Here is a 7,325-nt window from a genome sequence, read left to right as displayed (position 1 = left end):
CAAAATCTCAAGTAACAATGGTTACTTCACTCCTTACACAAGAGGCCTCAAAAAATTAAATTTCTTCTTTTCTCACAGACTACAGTATCTGAAATTACTCTTCCCTGAGTAGATTTCTATATACTAAACAAGCTTCCAACAAAACCACAAAGGGAACAAGCTGTGTCAGGCCTTCTCTTTCAACTTCCACCTAATGAGAGGTCACCAGCAACCTGCATTCCCTGGTTCGTTAGCCTCTCATGCACATCAGGGCTGATTATTACCACTTGTACCACACATTTCACACATACTGACAGCATCCCCCCTGTGAAACACAAGATGCAATTGCTTTTGTCTTCTGCCTGTTTTTAACTATGTTCTTCATCATCCACAAACTTTTTTTTCATTCTATCGTTCCTCGTCTCACCTTTTTCCCTGTTACACTCATTCCTAGGCACTAGTACGTTTTCTTCCTCAACAAATTACCATCTAGAATCTATAGAAATGCTTAAACCTAACACTGAGAAATAAAAATACCATATCAAACATATGTTTAATATACAACACGTGAAGAAAGTGCGATCTCACTAGAGTCATAAAAATAATACAAGAGAAGAAAAAGGAACCCAGAAGTCTTACAACCTACAGTGTAACAGCAATCTTCTCTTTTTTACATTATTAAATAACAATAGTTAAAGAACTCTGGATAAATTCTAACAGTGAGCAATCAAAATTCTGTCAATAAGATTCACTTTAGCATGTAAATTCCATGCAAAATTATGAATAGACTGAACAATTCAGAGTAACCGGCCACTTGCTTCCTCACATTACAGATACGGAAAATGGGTTGATTTCACGTCTTCTTCCAAAGCGACAAATGTGTGTCTGGAACTTTAACTTTCCAACTTAGGTATGCTACAGACTAGCGTCAGGGAGTCAACAACCAAAATGTAAACCATTCAGTGAAGAATACTGCAACAACATGCAAAGAATGCTTGGGGAAGGGGCACAAAATTGATTTCCTAGGCATCTTCCTATAGAAAAAGCATTCTCACGCCTCATTTAAGAGTGAGCTGCCTGATTATCCATCCTCTCAGGTACACTAAGTACTTCATGTTGAAATCACTAAGAAAAGCCGATTACACTAGATCTTCAAGGATATTTATGTAAACATAAATCCAATAAAAGCTGATACAGTAAGGTAGTCATCTGCTTCATCCAGAATACTCAAAATACAGGTCATAAGTCTTTTATAACATTGTCAGGATTGGCTTCATCCACACATACATGAAAACACACTGTATTTTCATGTGTAATTAGTGCTTTGGACTCTAAATGAAACATTTTTGGTTTACCGTAATATAAAAATAATAAATTGCATCTCAAATGTGATCTAGACAGTTGAAAGATGCAGCCACAGTTTGTGCAGACATAACCGAACTAGCTTTAACCTCGCTAGCTTGAATATTAATAGACTCTGTTGTTGCAGCTATGCTACTTCCTCTGCTAACTAGTTAATTAGGTTTCCACAAGCTCTGAGCAAGTTTGAATCCTCACTGACACAATTAGCATGGGTATTCTGAGGCCATTTCCCAAGTTTTGGGTGAATACCATAAATGGCAGACAGACCTATATCCTAATAAGGTCTCAGTTTTCTCTCTTGTAGATATATTTTATACAAATACGTGTCAATGTTTACTAGAACAGCAGCTGAAACTCGAGTTTCCTCTCTATTCAGTGTAGTTACCCCATATTTTGACCCCGTAAGCGTTCCACACAAATTTTGCCACTCTTTGTAAGAATACTCATAGCAAATGCTCCAGTTGTCTTTACGCATCTAAAGCAAAAGTGCCCATTAACCACACAGGTGTGTTATCTTTACCCAGTTCTGGTTTTGCATTAAATTCTTCTCTCTACCAACAGTTTTTTCCATCCATGTCTATAACTCCTAGACCCTTTCCATATCTGCTCCTTTTTACAAGGATGGCATTTAAAAGACAACATTGCTGCATCTGTTTACTAATACTCTCCCACACCAACATTTAGTTCAAGCTACAAGTACCACGAGATTTTAGAAGAAGCCTAATAACTTGCTCTTAAATTTTCAATCACCTGGTTCAGTGTACCAGTGAAAAGTTAGTGTAGCTAACAATCACATTCCTTCTTAAGAATTAATCTTAAAGTATATCTACAATCTAGCATTCATGGAGTCAGGAGACTCAAAATGCACGTGTATTTTCAAAGACTTTGAAAAGTATCTCCCAAAGCATTTAAATCATCATGATTCCAGTCTCAAACACTTCCACGTCAATATCTTTATAGAGGCTGAGGCTCAAAGGAAGCACAATGAATACTTAACCCGATCTTCATTTCAAACATACACAGCACTTATTTACGGTGAAGTTTAACCTTTAGAAAGTAGTGACGAAACCTAACCATTCTGTGCAAGCCACTCCAATAACTGTTGCTGTTAAAAATATTTACTTTCTAACCCCCAACGTCTACAGTTTCACACTTCACAAGCTGGATCTCACAACACCTTTGCTAGACTGAACAGGCTTCAGGATTTCTGCAGTCAGAACAGAACAATATAGAACAGGATTTCTAAGTCTCCATGTATGTACATCTGGACTGAACTCCTTGCCAAAACAAGAGTTTTGCTCTTTATAGCCTTCCAACAAATTGTATTTAATCTCGTGACAACCCTCCAAGCTTTCCAATTTTTCAAGTGACCTTGAATTGTGTACCAGGATCAGGTACATGATCCCAGGAGGACTCAAAAGGAGGACCAAGTACATACATCTCTCCAAACCCGTTTAGCATTCTCCCCAAGAACTGCATTAACACACTAGCTGAAATGCCAAAAATTTATTTCAAGTGAATGATCTTCATCTAGGTCAAAATTAGTCTGAAGACTTCTTCTTAAACACTTTTCCAGAATGGGCACACTCGGAGTCCATCTCACCAAGCCCTTGGCTCAAAGCTGTGCACTCTAATGTGGGTGTCTAAAAAACTGACATTATTTACATATACTGAGCAAGCAGAAGTTCTGCTAAAGGCAGAAATATGCACAGAAATATACAACAATCTGGATTTAGAAATAATTGCTTTTTAACGCTTGAGCTGAATGCCCAGAACATGTTTTTCTCGAACTGAGTGACCTAAGAACACTGAGCATCAGCATGCTGCCAGTACTGACCAAAACTACCCTATAACACAACTCACCTAACTAGCCACAAATATCATGGATAAATACAGTTTATCTTAGTTATATCTTAGAATAATGACTGCAGTTAAGATACTTTTCAGCGTTGACAGTTAAGGATGTGCTGACAGGAAGATTTTAACTTCTCTAAAATATTCAGTGCTTGCTTCCTTCCTTAACAGATTCTACCTCAGCGCAATTACACCTAACTTCAGAAAGGTATTAAAAATCAAGCATGACTGCTTTTGCCGAAAACCTTATTAAGAAAGGTTGACAATCTTCTCACTTAGAGGAACATCTAAGGAACAACAGTAAAGTTTCTGAAAAAAAAAAGAAGTATATAGATAAAATATGAAGGTGCTGAAATCAGGAAATACCTGGCAGTAAAACTTAGAATACAAGCGTAAAGCAAGCTAAACAAGCATGGAAAAACGAGCACAACTCCATGTGTCTATTTTTACATATTTAAATACTCTACAAAATAAATCCTAGTGTGAACAGTAGGTATGACCACTACCTACTATCATTTGCTGAAATGATTCTTAAATAGTCTTAAATACAAAAATGCACATCACATTATAAAACATACTAAATTCAGAGAATCAACGTCACTATATCGTTCCATTCAGCACTAGTTTTGCCACAGCGTGTGCCCAGGTTAATCTTTCTTCTATTGCAACCGGAAACATATCTGATAGCAAGAGACGGGCTGCACTGCCTCGTTCAGCATTAGCCCCTGAAGACAATTTGAAGGCAAACACACTGCCGTTCTTGAAGCCTTTCAATTCTTTTTAATAGCAAGCATTAAGGATATCTAATGATTTATGTAGTTCCATAACAAAAAACATTGGTGTAGAAATCAGAGAAAAACCACTCTCTATGCAATTGATATTTGTAAAGTACAACCTATGAACCACTTCAGCTTCTTATTCTCATTTCTAACAAACTCATCCAGTTAATCCCTTTCAGAACTTCTTAATGTATCAATGTGGTTAATTTTGATATGCCTCACTTTTTGGCTTCAGGCAGAGACAACTCCATTATTAATGTTTGGTTTTGCTTCCAGGTTTGTTCTGAACCAAGCTAAGTATTTGTTACGACTTCATTTTCTAAAGATTCAGATTTGGCAATCTGCAAAGCAGGAAAGAATGTGAACCAAACTTTTTTCTTCAAAGGCATATATTTACTGGTGTACAAGCTATCTTAATATGGGCTCTTTTGCTTAATCCTGCTTCCAGATGTTCAATCTGCCTCCCTCCCTTTTAAGACTTGGGACAACATTAGAGCTTTCCACAAGTTGGTTTAATTCACTTAAGCTATAAAAAAATATGCCTCCTCCTGATCCGAGAAACATGAAATGTGCCTGCGAACTACAGAACGTGTTTTGTATTATGAGTACAATTCAGTATTAACCTGTTGAAAATACATCCAAAACTTTCCAGAGTGAGTTAGTGAAGTGCATCCCAGACAAATTCTCCACACAGGAAATGTGATATATCTTGTTAAGGCTAGATTTTTCATAGTTCTGTCAAACAGAGGGCTGTAGCTATCAATTCTGATAATCTCACCTGCTGGCTCATCCCTCAGGATTCTCCCTGTCCCACCTCTCCCACATCCTCATCTGGAAGTAGGGACAAATATGTCTAGGATGAGTATAACAGGCATCAGCCTACATACAAGCTCAAATACACATTTTCTCTCGCTTTAAAGTTTAAAACTAGGTGTTTAAAACCCATGTGATTTTTAGGAAAAAATCACAACGGAATCAAACCCAGGGAATTAGAGGTCAAAGACCAGCTCTAATGCTCCAAGCTTTAAGTGGGCAGTATCCTTACCCATTAGCGGCGCCTTGTCAGAACAACTGTTCGACAAGCACAAAATTGTGCGGCATAATAGTCATTGTAAATAAACTTTAGTATACGATTAAGAAACATGTGTCAACTTAGTATCACATTACAGCTCATAACTGGACTCCAAAACTAAAACCATGAGGTAAAAAAAACCCTACTATTAGATTCTGATTTGCCTATATGTGGGAAAGGAGAAGAACCAGAATCCAGGATGACAACCCAAATATCACCAACTATTCCCTTGTGCTCATCAGTTAAAGGCATCTGGTATTTCAGAATTAAACCATACAGACAACCTAATGATGTACTGTTGTATCAAGACGGTACATTCACAATCTGGTGAGAGGTCGGGGAAGGATTTTTTTTTTCCTCTCTTGAAAGGACATCTACGATACCTGTTATCATTCACAAGGAAAGAAAGGAACTGCTCGCATTATGTTTTGCTGTTCACAGTTAATGAAGAATCTCAAGACTGACTCAAATCCTTGGAAGAAAGGTTCTCTATGTCTACGTAATCTCAGGTACTGTAATTAATACACTACGATGGGTAATCTAAGAGGTAGGCCACTTCTGCAAAACCCGAGATGACAGGTGACTGCAGAAATCAGGCTCTGAACAGTTTAAGTGAAAATCAACGACTACAGATGGTGAAGACAACAGGACATAAAACTCTGACACACACTGTGCTGAAAAGAAGACCACAGTGCATATTTAACCAGGAAAGGCTCTCCTTTTTGTACATCAAATTTAGACATCCAGGTTCAAAAGCCTAGAGAATGCATCTCTGAATAACAAGTTTTCCCCTAAATCCAGATTTTCAACAAGAATCTGTAGTTCCAGCTACTGTTTGCCTCATGTTACTGATTTGCACAATAATCTATTACAGATAACTACATCAGCTACAATTTTGTAAAAAACACTATTCAAAATGACAGCCCAATACAATTTGCTTGCATTTAGCTCAAGTAGTTTACATTAGACTTCTATATCAGCAAAAAAGGATGACAGCAATATCTAAGCAGCTCAAATACTGTATGGGCATATTCCTTGTAAGCAAAGTGTATCTTTCTGTAGCTGTGACTGCAGCTAGCTCTACCTTGTCGTGCACACCATTAACAACTATAACCAGATTAAGTCTAGAAACGTGAGAAAAAATCATCAGGTCTCTCCATAACCCATGTAACAGCTAAATAACCTTGGCGTAAATTTATGATTTCCTGCTACAACACAAAAATATAAGCGCAGTAAAAAAGAAAACGTTTAGATTAACAGCCACACACATTTTTTGCAGGATAGCAACACCTTACGGATTGTGCCTGTGAAAGATGGTTCATTGAATCAGTTGTGAAAAAAGGCAGCCACAGTCCTTAATGAGAACTAAAGCATTAATTCTAAAAACGTGCCTTCTCTCTCTAGCTTGTGACACTAAGAAACAGCAATAAGCACCTTTTTGCAGGGGAACACCTGAAACAGGTACCTCAATTTATTGTCTTATCTTTTATTTAAGAAACCTTACAAGAAAGCTTTCATACTCACTCTCAAGTAAAGGCAGTTTCTGACCTACCAGCAAGCCACCTACATTTTCAAATTCATTTTAATAGGTCAGTTTAAGCTAATCCTCTCAAAAAAAAACCCCAAACAAGTCCCAAAAAAACTAACACCCACACGGTCACACTTTAACCTGTTGGGGAGTTTTTTTTTCTCTAACACTGGAATGCTATTCAGGTTCTATTCTCTATCAAGCATTTAAACATCATTTCTGGAAGTTATGCATGAGAAAATGGAGCCATTTACTAATAGTTTTGCTGAAAAAAAAAGTTAACGTACAAAAATCAACTGTTTCAGACTGTTGGTTATATATTCAAGTGCTATAAGCTCTTCCCTTCTTTTCCCTAAGTGTACTGTACTGGAAGTCCATTTTTGTCCATTATGCATCGAAATCTCTTTCAGAGCCAGCACTGTATACAAATACTTTCTATCCATCACTACATACCACTCCATAAATAAAATCTCTATCAGTACCTTCTCTTTCCTTTTTTGTCAGAATGAATATCTGAATAATCAGTATCAGCCACCGTCTGCAGAGTAAGTAATGCTTTACCCAAAGAATTGCTGGAACGCACAATGCTGTGCCTAAGTGAGAGGATTACCGAAAGGCGACTGATCTGGTTCTCGAAATTGAACGGGAGAGTGATGACAGTGCAGAAATAACACAACAGCAGCGCAGATATTTAACGCTAAAACTAAACCCGGTCAGACAACGTAAAAAATTAATAATTGGACGATCCTAC

Source organism: Apaloderma vittatum, unplaced genomic scaffold (genome assembly GCF_000703405.1).
Source record: "Apaloderma vittatum isolate BGI_N311 unplaced genomic scaffold, ASM70340v1 scaffold23817, whole genome shotgun sequence".
In the NCBI taxonomy this organism is placed as follows: Eukaryota; Metazoa; Chordata; class Aves; order Trogoniformes; family Trogonidae; genus Apaloderma; species Apaloderma vittatum.
This window is presented reverse-complemented; position numbering follows the sequence as displayed.